This window comes from Phacochoerus africanus, chromosome 2, assembly GCF_016906955.1.
Source record: "Phacochoerus africanus isolate WHEZ1 chromosome 2, ROS_Pafr_v1, whole genome shotgun sequence".
In the NCBI taxonomy this organism is placed as follows: Eukaryota; Metazoa; Chordata; class Mammalia; order Artiodactyla; family Suidae; genus Phacochoerus; species Phacochoerus africanus.
In genome coordinates, this window is record NC_062545.1 from 95,117,038 (window position 1) to 95,132,786 (window position 15,749).

General features: G+C 37.7%; 1 pseudogene; it reads right to left on the reverse strand.

Moving 5' to 3' along the window:
- Positions 1–10,563: 10,563 nt before the first annotated feature.
- On the reverse strand, positions 10,564–15,524 carry LOC125120737 (putative olfactory receptor 5AK3; annotated as a pseudogene).
- Between the last annotated feature and the right edge of the window lie 225 nt (positions 15,525–15,749).

Consider the following 15,749-nt stretch of genomic DNA (forward strand, 5'->3'; position numbering starts at 1 on the left):
TTCACAAACTTCACAAACAAGTATTTGGAAGCATCATGGTTGCAGAGAACATTCAACTCAATGAATGGACGCCATCCCCAGTGCTTCTTAGTTCAGGAAGGCAACCTTTGCCTCTTTCTTAACTAGATTTCCCCAATAATTGCAGGAAATAAACCAATGTGCTGCATTTGCTCTTTTATTTCTGGTTAATTTCAAGGATTTTCCAAAACTCAAATTGCACTCCAAACGTGTTCCCCCTATGGAGAATGCTGAGATTTCATGAGAAAATCTTTTTCATATCAGGGAAAGGAGGCACAGAGATAGTTTGTACAACCAGGGTAAAATTGCCATTTCACAAGGTTAGCCAACAAGTGTTTTGATGCTTCATTATTCAACAGGTAAAACAAACCCATGAATGTACAGCAGCCCCAGTGCCTCTGAGCTCACAAAAGCAAGCCTTGCCTATTTCTCTCCTAGACATTTCCAGTAATTATACCTCAAAAACCAATGTGCTGCCTCATCTTCTCTGAGCAATAGCTTGGGTGCAGGAAATATAGATGGCTTGAAAGCCAATCCAAACATGTTCTCCTTAGAAGAGAACTCGGATTAGGCATGATAAATCCTTCTTTTCCATATTGGGGATAAGCAGCACATAGCTACTTCATACAAGCAGGGCACAATGGCCTTACACAAACATCACCGACAATAGATTGGAAGCAACATGTTTGCAACCTGTATTCAACTCAGTGAGAAGACACAAGCCCAACTTCATCTATGCTCAGGAAAGTAACCCTTGCCTATTTCCCCCCTAGAATTCTCCTCCACATTGCAGGAGATATAACAATGTGTTGCCTCTAGCTCTCTGAGCACTGGTTGTGTGCCCAGTGTCTCCATCCAAAGAAAGGCACTCCAAAATTGATCTCCTTTGAGGAGAATCCTGATTTGGCAGGAGAACTCCTTATTTTCCATATCAGGGAAAAGAAGCATAAATTGACTTTGTACAACCAGGGCAGAAGAGCCACCTCAAAAACAAAACTAACAAGAAGTTGGAAGCTTCCCTGTTCAACTGGATCATCAAATCTGTGAATGCACACCAGCCCCATTGTGACTACGCTCAGGAAATCAATCCTTACTTCTTTGACAGCTATACTTCTCCTATAATTATGGCACCAAAACCAATGGGCTCCCTCTTGGTCTCAGAGTCCTGATTTGGTGCAGGGAATTTCCATTGTCTGAAAGGCTCATCAAACGTATTCACACTCCAGAGATGGCAGATTGCACATGACCAGGCTTTGTCGGTACAAGAGGGGAAAAGAAGCACATGGCTAGTTTGTACAACCAGGGCAGAACGGCCATCAAAATAATCTCCAGGAAACAAGAGATTGGAAGCATCCTGGTTGCTTTGTACATTCACCTCAGTATACGGACTCCATCACCAATGCCTCTGTACTCAGAAAACCCACCTTGCCTCTTTCCCACAATGAATTCTACTATCATGATGGCAAAGATACCCATGTCCTGCCTCTTCCACTCTGAGCACTGGCGTGTGGCAGGGAGTTTCCTTTGGTGGAAAGTCATTCCAAAATGTTCTCTGCAGAGGAGGACTCAGATATGGCATGACATGTCCTTCTTTCAATATCAGGGAATATCAGCATATTGCTAGTTCATTCAGCCAGGGCAAAATGGACATTTCACAAACTCCACAAACCAAAGTTTGGAATCACCATTGATTTAGAGGATATTCAACTCAATGATCAGACATCAGTCTGAGTGTTTCTTGGTTCAGGAAAGCAACCCTTACCTATTTCCAAACTAGACTTCCCTTATCATTGTAGGAAATAAACCAATGGGCTGCCTCTTGCTCCCTTAGCCCTGGTTCTTTTCACGGATTTTCCATCACTCTAAAGGTACTCCAAACGTGTTTACTTTGGGGAGAACTCTGAGGTGGCAAGAGAAATCCTTCCTTTTGATATCAGGGAAAAGTAGCACAGAGCTAGTTCATACAACAAGGGCAAAAGAGCCATTTCACAAACACCACAACCAAGAGTTTGAAAGATTCCCTGTTCCACCCTACCATCAAAACCATGAATGTGCAACAGGCCCATTGTGACTTCGATCAGAAAATGAACTCCGGCTTGTATCCCAGCTAGAATTCTCCTATAAATATGGCAGAGAGAGCAATTGGTTCCCTCTTCACCTTGGAGCCCTGGTGAGGTACAGGGAATTTACATTGTGTGAAAGGCACTTCAAAAGTGTTCTCCTTTCTATAGATGGCAGTTTGGGTATGACAATTCCTTGTTTTCACAAGTAGGAAAAACAGCACAGGGCAGAATGGCTATTGAAAAAACTCCAGAAAACAAGAGATTGCCTTCAACGTGGTTGCTTCATACACTCACTTCCACATACAGACTCCATCTCCAATGCGTATTTGCTCAGGAAAGCCATGCTTGCCTCTTTCCCACATCGACTTCTCCTGTAATGATGGCAAAGACACCAGTGTCCTGCCTCTATCTTGTGGAGCCCTGGTGTGCGACAGGGAGTTTCCTTTGCTTGAAGGCATTCCAAAAGTGTTCTCTGTAAAGGACTGATTTGTCATGAGAAGTACTTCTTAAAATATCAGAGAAGCTAGTTTGTACAACCAGGGCAAAACAGACTTTACTCAAACATCACCAACAAGTGATTGGAAGGGACTTGGATGCAACATATGTTCAACTCTGTGAAAAGACACTAGCCCAAGTGCATCTATGCTCAGGAAAGCAACACTTGCTTTTCCCTACCTAGAATTCTCCTACACATTGTGGGAGGTCAAATAGTGGGTTGCCTCTTGCTCACTGAGCATGGGTACTGTGCAAGGTGTTTCCATCCCATGAAAGGCACACCAATTTTGATCTCCTTTGAGGATAAGCCTGATTTGGCAGGAGAAGTCCTTCTTTTCTGTATCAGGGAAAAGCAGTACAGAGCTAATTCATTCAATCAGGGTCAAAGAGCAATTTCACAAACACCAGAAACAAAGAGTGGAAGATTCCTGGTTCATCACATCCGTGAAAGCACCCCACCCACAGTGGAACTTTGTGCAGGAAATCAACCTATGCTTTTGTCAGACCTAGACTTCTTCTATAATTAGGGCACTGCAAAAAAAATGTGTCCCTCTTTGCCTTGGAGCCCTGGTGATGTACAGTGAATTTCCATTGCATAAAAGTCACTTCAAATGTGTTCTCCTTTCTGTAGATGGCAGGTTGGGCATGACCATGCCTTGCTTGCACAAGTGGGGAAAACAGCACAGGACTAGTTCATACAAACATGGCAGAAAGGCCATATAAATAATTCCAGTAAACAAGAGATGGCTAGCAACATGGTTGCTTCATACATTGACATCCATGTATGGACTCCATCTCCAATGCCTCTTTGCTCAGGAAAGCCACACTTTCCTCTTTCCACATCAAATTCTGCTATCATGATGGCAAAACACCAATGTCCTGCCTCTTCATCTCTGAGCTCTGTTTTGCATCAGGGAGTATCCTTTGCTTGAAACGAATTCCACCAGTATATTCTGTAGATTGAGGGTCTGATTTGGCATGAGAAGTCCTTCTTTGCAATATCGGGAAATATCAGCACAGAGCTAGTTCGTAAGACAAGGCAAAATGGACATTTCACAAACTTCACAAACAAGAGTTTGGAAGCATCATGGGTGCAGAGAATATTCAACTCAGTGAACGGACACCAGCCCCAAAGTCTGTTGATTCAGGAAAGCAACCCTTGCCAATTACCTAACTAGATTTCTCCTGCAACTGCTTGAAAAATTCCAAAGGGCTGCCTCTTGCTCTCTGAGCCCTGGTACATTGCATGGATTTTCCATCCCTCCAAAGGCACTCCAAACCTGTTCTTCTTTGTGGATACATCTGAGGGAGCATGACACTTCCTTCGTTTCCTTATCAGGTACAAGCAGCACATAGCCAGTTCACACAACCAGGCTGAAATTGCCAATTCACAAACTCAGCCCCAAAGCATTTGGAAGCTTCTGGTTTCAACAGGTTAACCAATCCCATTAAGGTACAGCAGACCCAATGCCTCTGTGCTCAGGAAATCACCCATTGCCTATTACCCTCCTAGACTTTTCCAGTATGGATGGCTCATAAACACATAGGCTGCCTCATCCTCTCCAAGCGATATGTGGGTGCATGAAGGTTAAATGGCTTGAAAGCCACTCCAAATGTGTTCTCCTTAGAGGAGAAGTCTGTTTGGTATGAGAAATCCTTTCCAATCTCGGGGATAAGCAGCACATAGCAAGTTTGTACAACCTGGAGAAAATGGTCTTTACTCAAACATCACCAACAAGTGATTGGAAGCGACTTGGTTGCAACATATATTCAACTCTGTGAAAAGACACTAGCCCAAATGCATCTATGCTCAGGAAAGAAACCCTTGCTTCACCCCCTCCCCAGAATTCTCCTACAGGTTGTGGAGATCAACCAGTGTGTAGCCTCTTGCTCTCTGAGCGCTGGTACCATGCAAGGTGGTTCAATCCCATGAAAGGCACTCCAAAATTGATCTCTTTTGAGGAGAAGCCTGATTTGGCAGGAGAAGTCCTTCTTTTTCATATCAGGAAAAGTAGCACAGAGCCAAGTTCATACAATCAGGGTAAAAGAGCCATTTCACAAACAAGAGTTTGGATGCAAAACTCAGGAAAGCAACCCTTGCTTTTTTTCCCCCTAGAATTCTCCTACATGCTGTTGGTTATAAACCAGTGTGTTGACTCTTGCTCATTCATTAGCTACTCTCTTCTGAATAAAATCAGGTTTTCACAGGGGATAAAAAGTAATTTTTATTGCTTTTAGGGACTTCTTGGTTTTGCTGTTAAGGACAGCCCTATTATTGATGAATTTCCCTCTTTCCCTCCCTTCCTCTCTGTTTTTTCTGTCTCGCCTGTCTTCCCTCTTTCCTCCCTACCTCCCTTCCTTCCTCTCTTCTATGCTGACTCTTTGCCTTCCTTCTTGTCTATATTTCTCTCTTTTTTTTTCTCTTTATGGCTGCTCCTGTGGCATATGGACAGTGTATGCTAGGGGTTAAATCTGACTTGTTGCTGCCAGCCTGATCCACAGCCACGGGCATGCCAGACCCTTGATGTGTCTGTGACCTACACTGCAGCTCACAACAATGCTGGATCCTTAACCCACTGAGCAAGGCCAGGGATGGAACCTGGATCCTCATGTGTTTTAGTCAGTTTCTTAACCCACTGCATCACAATGGGGACTCCTTCCCTCCATTTTTGCAGGGGAAGTGTCTAACAAATCATCCACGTGGTTAAAAACTCAGAAGTATCAACATCTCCCCCTCTATCCCTTCCTTCCCAATTTCTAGTTTCCTTCCCCAGGGAATTTCACTGTTAAACTCTTATCCCCTAGATTAGGCTTGCATTGCATCTGCAAACACTCTAATGTTATATTCTTTCTTCCTCACCCATATAAATGACAGCGTATCACACACATTTTTCTCTGGAGCTTATATTTAACTTAATATTCCTGGGTGATCCACATGGAAAGATAAATCTTTATGGATTGTATGATATTTTGTTGAAGAGCTACATTGCTTCATATGTTTAATAATATTGTCTTCCCTTTTGGTGGATATTTACATGGTTTTGATCATTATTAATGATATAATCTTATAATAAATAGACTAGTGTGCATAAGTGTGAATACATCTATAGGATTAAAAGATATTTAGAAGAACCTCCAGGTCAAAGGGTACAAAAACAGTAGATAGACATTGCCTAACTGTCCTTTGGAACAAGGCTCTGTCAATTTAAATTGCTTCTAGCAAATCTAGAGCAATTATTCTGCAAATACTCTAACACAATGTGAAGGATAAAAAATTCTATTAATTTTTTGCCATTGTGATAGGAAAAAAACATATGTTATTTTTATTTGTTTTCTCCTATGAACCAGATTTAGCATCTTTTCCTATGTCCAAGAACCATTTGTATTTCTTTTTCTGTGATTTCCCTGTTTACATATTTTGCCCTCTGAAAAATATTTTGTTTGCTTTTATATTAATATCTTGAGTCAAAAACTCTTCCTTCCTTATAAAATTTGCAAACATTTATTTCTCAATATGAATTATTTGCCTTGTTAAATTGTGTATTTTGACAGGCAAAATTTTTTTTATTTTCATGCCAGAAATTTATTTTGTATTTTGTGTTATATTTATAAAGACCTTCTTTACCGCAATGTTTAAAAAAAAATACCTACTTTTAATGTTTTCTGTCTTTTTATGGTCACACCTAGGGTATATGGTCATTCCCAGGCTAGGGGTCAAATCTGAGCTGTAGCTGCTGGCCTACTCTACAGCCACCGAAGTGAGGGATCTGAGCTGTTTCTAACCTACACTGCAGTTCAGGGCAATGCTGGATCCTTAACCCACTGATTGAGGCCAGGGATAGAACTTGAGTCCTCATGGGTATTAGTCAATTTCCTTACTGCTGAGCCACAACGGGAACTCCATCTATTTTTTTTTAATGGAACTTGAGGTTTAGTATTTATTTACTTGTTGTTTACAATGAAGTTATTTCAGTCATCAGCTTTAAATATACCTTCATATTTTAAACAAGGTTGAATTTTTATTCCTTAGTCTGCTCCTGAATAAGACAAGTTACTGAGAGTTTTTCACTTCCATCTGAAGAGCTTATTCCTAAGTTTCAAGGTATTCTATCTAGAATTTTAATAATAGTGCATTTAGATACATATAAAAATTCCTGTTACTACTTTATTTTAAATTTTGCTTAAACACTGGAATTAAGAAAAAATGTTTAACCTAAGGAAAAGTTTTTAAGTATCTTTGGGCATGATTTAATGATTTATCTTTTAAAAATTAATACATACATTATTATATTAAAATATTTTTCTAATATTGAGGTATTTTCTTCTCCTGTAATACAACTAACCCAATTATGGTGTATTATTCTTCACTATGTTCCTGAGGTTTTTTTTCTTTGTGTATGTTTATATTTTTAGCACGTATTTGTATATTAATCTTTGGGTGTGGCAGTGGAGTATAGTTTTTAAGCTGTCTTTGATGTTTACTTTATAAAACATATGTTGAAACATTTGTTATATTCCCATGGTCAATGACAGATCGAGGTATTGATATTGTCTATTTCTTAATATTTGTTTAGAACTCTAGGTCTTGGTGCTTTTTGGCAAAACTGTTGCACTTTCACAACTTTATTTCTTCTATGTTACCTGCTCTTTAACTTTTCCTATGGTAACATTTTGCAATCAGTATTCCCTTAGGAAAACCAGTCATTCCATCAGATTTGCTAATACATTTGGATATTGTTATTGTTTAGTATTCTCTCATTTACATATTTTTTGTTCCCCAGTATTATTTTTCTTGGTCAATCAGCAAATGATTTATCCATTTTATTGTGATGTTACCTTTAGCACCAGAAAATGAGTACTTGATATTACTATTACTGTTACTTAATAGATTTTATATATTAATTTAACAAATAATTATCACTCTCTTATCCTTGCCTTATATTATTTTCTCATGCCTTAAAATGTATGCTTACAGGAGTTCCAACTAGGAACCATGAGGTTCAGATTCGATCCCTGCCCTTTCTCAGTGGTTAAGGATCTGGCATTGCCATGAGCTGTGGTGTGGGTTGCAGATGTGGCTCGGATCCCACGTTGCTGTGGCTCTGGCATAGGCTGGTGGTTACAGCTCTGATTTAACCCCTAGCCTGGGAACCTGATATGCCATGGGTGCAGCCCTAGAAAAAGGCAAAAAGACAAAAAAAAGTATGCTTACATAATTTGTTATAATTATTTACTATTTACTAACACTAGTATTTATAGAGCTATAAAATTTTATTTGAAAATCCTTTGTAGATTATAGAGGATTATGTAATTGTTTGCAAATTATTGTTTTATAGATATGTAGCAATATTATTTTTATTTCATCTTCACCCTAAGGTTTGTTTCAATGAGAACTTTCAGTTTTAGGAAGAAGAATTTAGTTTTTACTTTCAAACTTTATTATTAAATTCCAGCTCTAGGATTTTGAAGCAGATAATATTTTATATACTCTTCCTGATTTTTGGTATTGATTGTATTTTTATATTAATGCCATGGACACATGAATAGGAAAAAAGAAAGGATGGAAGGAAGAAAAGGAAAAAAAAAAGAAAGAAAGGAAAAATGGAAGAAAGAAAAAAGGAAGTTAGTTTCCTGGCTCCATGTCATTATGAAGATAAAATTCAGTTCCCCCAATATATCAGACTGTCATGTGTCTAACACAATGTCAATAGTCACAAAAAGCCAGTAAGAAACATGTTTCTACCTGGACCTCCCATGACCAGAAGGCAATGGGAAAGGCTAGCAGCTCCTTCTTGTAAGGGATGAAGACTTTTTCTCACCAACGACATAACTTTCCTACCTTTTCCCTTCCCCCTCTTGAGCATTGCTTACTGAAATACCTATGCTTTATGACAGTATCCAAATCTAGAGGGAGTACCTGGGTCCCTGGTCCATACCTGGAAACCTTCAGCAATGCCCATAGCCCATATCCCATAAAAAGCCCAGCCCCATGCCTTCTGTCTGAGCTGTCCACAGCTTCTGTGGAACGTGCTGCAGAAGCCAAATTTTAACTCCTAAACTTTGCCTCCAGGTGTGTTTTGTTGGTGGGCCTTAAGAATATAGAGTTTCTCAATACAAATTTTTTCTCATTGATTATGTCAAGTAGCTCTTCTGTAATCTCATTTTAAAATTTATTGGCCTAGGAGTTCCCGTCGTGGCGCAGTGGTTAACGAATCCGACTAGGAACCATGAGGTTGTGGGTTCGGTCCCTGCCCTTGCTCAGTGGGTTAACGATCTGGCGTTGCCGTGAGCTGTGGTGTAGGTTGCAAACACGGCTCAGATCCTGCGTTGCTGTGGCTCTGGCGTAGGCCGGTGGCTACAGCTCTGATTCAACCCCTAGCCTGGGAATCTCCATATGCCACAGGAGCGGCCCAAGAAATAGCAACAACAACAACAACAGACAAAAGACAAAAAGACAATAAAATAAAATAAAATAAAATTTGTTGGCCTATTATGGACAAGAAGAAATTTACTACAATTTTGTGTTTTCTTTGTCCCTGTATTTTCTATTTTTCTGCTTTATGAATATTAAGTTGTTATCATTTAATACACATTTTTCCCATGAATATTTTTGCCCTGTTAAATTCCACATATGAAGATAGTGAAACCTAAGATTTGCCTCTGTCTCCTGAGACAATTCATCTAAAGGTAGAAGTAAAGATTTCTTCTTCCCCTTCAAGAAAGGACTTGCTAACCTACCATATTGAAAAGAGGGTTTCTCTCCGCAGAGGGTAATATGGACATGTCACCAGAACTCCTGAAAAAAAAATTAGAGTTTCCTAATTTTGGCATTCATCTCCTTTAGTGCATTCCTATAGTGGGATGGTATTATCTGAATTTTCTTGGTATTATTCAGGTTATCATCATCTCCAAATCACAGGATTTCTTCCTCAGTCCATAGTTTGGGACTTCTGGAAATGTTGAGAAACCCTGGGAACTTCCATGCTCTCAGTTTTCTTATTCACAACTTCTTATGGTTTAACTGAATAATGAGATTGAGAGAATAAATACCACATGGGATCTCAGCCTTTTTGATAACATCTGTCTATAGGATGGGTATATGCTTGATTTATTTTCTCCCAAGTGGATAGAACACTCGTGTTCAAGTCCGGGCATGACTTCTTGTGTTTGGCCTGGTTTCTTCCAACTTTCTCCACTCTTGGAGATTGAGGGAAATAAAGTAGCAATTCTGGATTAGTAAGTCTGCTCTGAAGCACCAAATTCAGCATTGAATTTGACCCTTCAAGAAGGCACAAGAGGAGAGTCAAGTTATATTTAAAATACAACTTTACCAATAGTACACTGATATACTCCCTATCTGCCAGATGCCTATGTCAGGTTCCTAGCTGGTTAGAGCTCATGTACAGAGGGGAGGGGTATTTATCCATAGTTCCTCATACATGTATGAGGATTCATTCAACTGTTCCTTTCTTCCTCTTGCTTTGTGCACATTTTCTCCAAAGATATGGAGAATTTCTGTAACTCATTCTTTACAAACAAGAAAATAGCTTAGCTATAGAGTAAAAGCAAGAGGAATGGTATCTGTTAAGGGAAACTGAAAAGATTTTTTCCCTGGTTAGTATTTATGCTACAGTTGTTGGAGATAATTTCCAACACTCAATATCCACTTTTCTCTATTTTTATTTTCTATTTTAAAGGCAAGTATTTGCCAAAAAGGCGCCTCAGAATGGACAAAAGAAATATCAAAGCTCTTTTAAGATGCTTTCTCTCCAAGAAATATATGAATTAGAGGTTATGTATTTCATCAATTTAGATGTTTTTATTACCTATCACAAAGTTTTCATATAGCTAAGAAATTACATTTTACATCATTTTTGTTTGTTTGTTTGTATCTCACACATATTTGCCACACCTTCTGCTGTTGAGAAATGAGAGAGAAATTTTGGCTTGCTTGTTGAACATGCTGAGTTAGTAGTTGGTTTCCAAGCTAGAAATACTTCTTTCCAACCCCTTTCAGAGCTTCTCTCACATCTTGGTTTCTCAGGCTGTAGATGAGGGGGTTTAACATAGGGATCACAATCCCATAAAACACAGAAGCCAGTTTTTCTTGCTCTTGAGACTCTAGGGAGCGATGGTGCAGATACATGTAAGACTGAGTCCCATACAAAACGGTGACTGCTGTCAGGTGGGAGGCACACGTGGAGAAGGCTTTTTTCCTCCTTGCAGCAGAGGAGATCTTCAGGATGGCATCCAGGTTAAATATTTAGGAAAAGATGATGACCAACACAGTGAACATCAAGTTAAACCCACAAAGGCTGCTAGTAACATGATGTTGAAGTAAATACTGGAGCACGAGAGGGCAAGAATTGGGGGTTCATCACAGAAAAAGTGGGTAATTTTATTGGATTTGCTAAAGTTCAGTTGGAAAGTAAAACCTGTGTTTACATAAGCATTTAGGAAGCCCATGAAGTATGAACCAATTGTGAGCTGAATGAAGACTCTTCTGGGACATGACTGTTGGATAGCGGAGTGGGTTACAGATGGCCACATAATGGTCTACTGCCATTGTAACCAGGCTGTAGCTGTCACTTGTTGCAAAAGCAGCATGCAGGTTAGCAACTGCACCACGCATCCTATGAATGAGATAGATTGTTCTGTTCCTGTAAAGTTTTGCAGCAATTTGGGAGTGATTGCAGAGGTGTAGCAGAGATCCACAAAAGCCAAGTTTTGGAGGAAAAGGTACATGGGGGTGTGAAGGGAAGAATTGATCTTGATGAGCAGGATCATGCCAATGTTACCCACCAGGGTGACCACATAGATCACTAGAATCACTATGAAAAGGACAAGCCAAGGCTTGTGTTGACCAGCAAATCCAAGGAGAATGAATTCAGTCATTTTGGTGCCATTGTTTTGTTCTATGGCTGGTAAAGATTAAATATCAGCTGAAAAGATGCAAAGAGAAAAGAGCAGAGAAATCTAAGACCACTGTGATCCTTTAATTCTGGCATTGGAAATGGCATCATCTTTAATTTCATAGTGGGGTCAGAGAATAATTTCCATGGCATAATCAACTTAGATTTTTTAAGCCTAAAACTTGATACCTGACTTAGATATTTTCATCTATAGTTTGAGGATGTTGTCATGGACCAGTATTGGTTTCTCAGTGTGCAGAGTCATTGGTATTTCTTAACTATATCAATTCAGGAACAAATCACATATACTTTTACTTAATCTTTCTTTTATGTACTCCACATTTTAATTAGAATGAATGATTAATTAGAATGTAATGATTGCTTAAATACTTGTCATCATATTTGAAATCTTCAAATATCCATAGAATTCTATATGATCTTCCTTACACTTATCTCTATATTCTCATTTCAGTCTTTCTTAGTAATAACTTTTTTCTGTCATGATGTTCTCATGGAATTGTAGCATTCTTTGTGGAAGTGTTTATCAAAGTATTGGTAGTAAAGTATCATTCTCTTTTAAAAATTTCAGTTTTGTCTCTTTTTGTAAAAAGCAATAAAAAAATTTTCAGCATTGTCAAAATTTGTGATCGTTTAAAAGCTTAATCTCACTTTTGGTAGTTAAGTGCATCATAGAGTGGAAACAGAGTCCAAGGACTGATGCTGGTCCCTGGGCCACACACTGAGTAGCACTGCTCTGTGGTGTCCATTCATCAAAATTTATTCATGTGTTTTCCTAGTGATGGATAGTAGGTTATGTACAACTTGTCTCCACTACAAATAACTCAGGGTGAAATGTTCCTAGGGAGTATTCCTAGGAACAAAATTGTTGAGTCCAGAGGTATGCACACATTTAACTTGAATGAATTTTTCCAGATCACTTTCCATAATGGATTAGCCAGTATACACTCCTAGCATTTGTGCATGGGGGCTCCCATGTCTTTACCTCCTAGTGAACATTGGTATTTTCCTAATATTTTTTGGCCAGGAAAATAAATGCAAAGCGTTGTCTTGTTTTCTTTCATTCTCCGCCCTTTAGTTACAAGTAAATTTGATTACAGTCTTATGTTCTTTTTAGAATTGTGGGTTTCTATTATTCTGTAAATTGCCTATTTATTTTTTTGCAAATTTACTATTGAGTTGATTTTAGATGTTCTTTGCTTATCCAAGATTTGAATTTCTGGTCGGTTTTTGACTTAAAATTTTCCTTACATCCTATCTATCATCTATTAATTTTGCCTGTGCTATCTTTTATAGAACATAAATCCTTAAATGTAAAATAATAGTTCTTATTTTGTGCCTTATTGTTTATTCTTTTGAAAAATAAATTTCACCCATTTAATTTCCTTAATATAGTAAAAAGTAATAAGAAAACTTTTTTTTTCACTTTAGTTTGCTGGCACATGGTATTTGTGGCACCATGACATTTTGTATCATATATATAATTTGATAAATGTCATTTGTGTTTTCTCAATTTTTTTTTAAAAAAGTAGGCAAGCAAGATAGAGAGTGATAGTAGTCACTGTGTGTCTCTCTGTGTGTATGCTAAAAATTTAAATACTTTAAAATCATTAAGTTATTTTACTTTTTCTAAATTTACACACAGACACTAGACCCAGTTATGTTACAGGAAATTTCTACCTAACATTTTTGGAACAAATAATTCTAATATTAAAAAATTTTTCCTGTAAGTTGCAAAAGAAAACATTCCACAAGTCATTTTGTACAGCTAATGCAACCCGGCCCCCCAATAAGGACAGTTTGAGAAAAGAATATCAGAGAGATTTAATGTGTGAAAACAGATGAAACAGCATTCAATAAGTACACACTCAATAATCAAACCTATCCATTCATGAACAAATGATTGCTATGGTTTTAAAGAGGCTTTAGTAAATAGCTATTCTCTTCTTTTCTCTGTGTATGGACAGAGAAAAATAAAAGAAGTGTATAGATGGAGACCATTATGTCACCTTCAGACACCTGTAGGAAGACTTTCTTAGTCAGGTTACTTGTGCCCAGTGAACACCCTGAGTAGACAAGCTTATCTACACAGTGTTTGTGGCAGTGACTGGGTTATGCCTTTTGCACATTGTGGCAAAGCACCTCTGAGATGCAGGGGGACAAGGGCCCAGCAGGCTGGCTGTTCCTGAGCGGGTGGAGCAAAGCATGCCAGGTGGTTCCTAGATTTACTGATCAGATATGTTGTTGTACCCTTCTAGGAAAACTGATTGACTAGAAAGGGAACAGGATGGCCATGATTCCACAAAATGAGCTCATTCTGCAGGACAGAAACATTAGAGGCAGGGAAAAAGCATTTTCCCATCAGCGGTCAAGAGATAATTGTATCAACATGGTATTTCCTCACATACTAATTTATAAGTTCAATGTAATTTCAATTAAATGCTTGAGGGAACTTCACAAGTACTTGCAAAAACTTACAAAATTTATACGGAAAAGAGCTAAAAATAGCTAGGAGAATTTGAAAAGGAAAAATGTTGGGAGCTTGTCCTATCAGATATCAGAATTTATTATAAAGCAGTAATAATAAAGACAGGTGGTACCAGTCTGAGGGTAGACAAATCAATGGAACTGACAAGAAGATATCATGAACAGACCCATGAATCTTTAGAAGCTTGATGTATGAAAACAGTAGTATGTGAATCAGTACAAAAGACCCCGTGGACTGTGGTGCTATAAATGCTTACACATATGAATAAAGTATACTGTAATTCTACTTTTCATTTTATCAGTTCCAAATGGATTAAAGATTTACACTGAAAACCTGTGAGGGTAAAATATAGCAAAGTATCTATGACTTAGCTATGCAGTAAAAAACTTAAATAAGACATTTAAAACATAAAACTTATGTTTATGTGTTTTACATAAACATAAAACTTATGTTTATGTGTTTTACATAAACATAAAACACTGAAAACTTACCTATATCTAAAGTAAAAATACCAACACTATAAAAAAGAAAATCCCAGGTACTGACTAAAAATTTACTTAGGTAAACTTGTTTGAAATACATATAAATGTCAAAGGATTAGTATCCAGTATATTTAAGTATTTTTTATAAATTTCCCCATGGGAAAAATTCACAAAAGATATAATCAGGATAATTATAGAAGGAGAGACTTAAATGGTTAATATAAATATGGATATACAAAGAAATCACTAGTATTCAGATAACTGTATATTGATATTGAATTAAATATAACTTTACACTCCTCAGGCTAAAATGAAGCTTCTGTGACAATGTGGACTCGTATTTCTGGTCAGAAGGTAAATTAGAATAGTAACATTGGGTACCATATTGGGAACATTAATAAATTAAATATATGCCTCTCTTTGGTCCAGAATTTCCATTATAGGTATATATTCCAGATAAACTTATGACCACATAAAGAAGGATGCACAGACACACATATATGGAAGAATGTTCTTCATAATCCTGACCATAGAAAAAAATAAGAACTATTAATAAATCAATGAGAATTCAGTATACTGATGCTACATATTTATGTGGACAAATTTCTCAAGTGGAATGCTGAGTAACAAGCAAGTTGCAGAACTCAGATGACAAGTACATGAATGGCTGCCACGTTATTTTATTTTGAATTTTTTATTACAGTAAAGTTGATTTACAGGGTTGTGTCAATTTCTGCTGTACAGCACACTGACCCAAATATATGTATATGTATATATATATTATATATATATATATGTGTGTGTGTGTGTGTGTATATATATATACATATATATATATATGTGTGTGTATATATATATATACATGATTTTTCTCATATTATCTTACATCATGGTCTATCCCAAGAGATTGGATATAGTTCCCTGTGCTATACAGCAGGACCTCATTTCTTATCCATTCTAAATGTAATAGTTTGCATCTACTAACCCCAAACACCCAGTCCACCTGACCTCTCACCCCCTTGGCAACGACAAGTCTGTGAGACTCCATGTCGGCATCTGTTTCTGTTTTGTAGATGTACCATATGTTAGATTCCACATATAAGTGCTATCAAAGATACTTTATTTCAAATATATTTTAATACACTTTAAAAGTCTCCTCACAGAGTAAAAAAAAAAAAACACATGCCCACATATCAGCAGAGGGCTCCTTACTCTGATGTCAGTAACACCAGGAAGAGCTGCAGAAGCCATAGATGTGATAGTCACTGTGGGA